Here is a 738-nt window from a genome sequence, read left to right on the forward strand (position 1 = left end):
TGAGTGAACAAATATTTGAGACTCTTGTGATCGGTGAAGATCTCAAATTTCTCGCCATACAGATAATGACGCCAGATCTTCAAAGCGAACACAATGGCTGCCAATTCCAAATCATGGACTGGGTAGTTGTCCTCGTGAAGCTTCAGCTGTCTAGAAGCGTATGCAATCACATGCCTATTCTGAGTCAGGACACAGCCTAACCCTTGAAAAAAAGCATCAGTGTATACCACATACCCTCCAGATCCTGACGGTAATGCCAACACCGGCGCAGAAGTCAACCGCCGTCGAAGCTCACAGAAATTCTCCTCACACTCGGAGGACCACTCGAAATCAACACCCTTGCGGGTAAGCTGCGTCAACGGTCGAGCTAGCTGAAAGAAGTTCAAAATGAAGAGTCGATTATATCCTGCTAGACCCAGAAAACTACGGATCTCAGCAACCGTCGTTGGACGCAACCAATTCAGCACATCCTCAATCTTGCTCGGATCAACAGAAATCCCCTCCCTGGATATGATATGGCCAAGAAAGACCACTCGATCCATCCAGAACTCACACTTGCTCAGTTTGGCGTACAACTGCTCGTCCCTAAGATTTTGCAGTACCACTCGCAAGTGAGAAACATGCTCTTCCGCATTACGCGAATACACCAAGATGTCGTCAATGAAGACCACGACAAACTTTTCTAAATACTCCCTGAAGACACGGTTCATCAAATCCATAAATATAGCCGGCACATTA

Source organism: Henckelia pumila, chromosome 4 (assembly GCF_033568475.1).
Source record: "Henckelia pumila isolate YLH828 chromosome 4, ASM3356847v2, whole genome shotgun sequence".
Taxonomy (NCBI): domain Eukaryota; kingdom Viridiplantae; phylum Streptophyta; class Magnoliopsida; order Lamiales; family Gesneriaceae; genus Henckelia; species Henckelia pumila.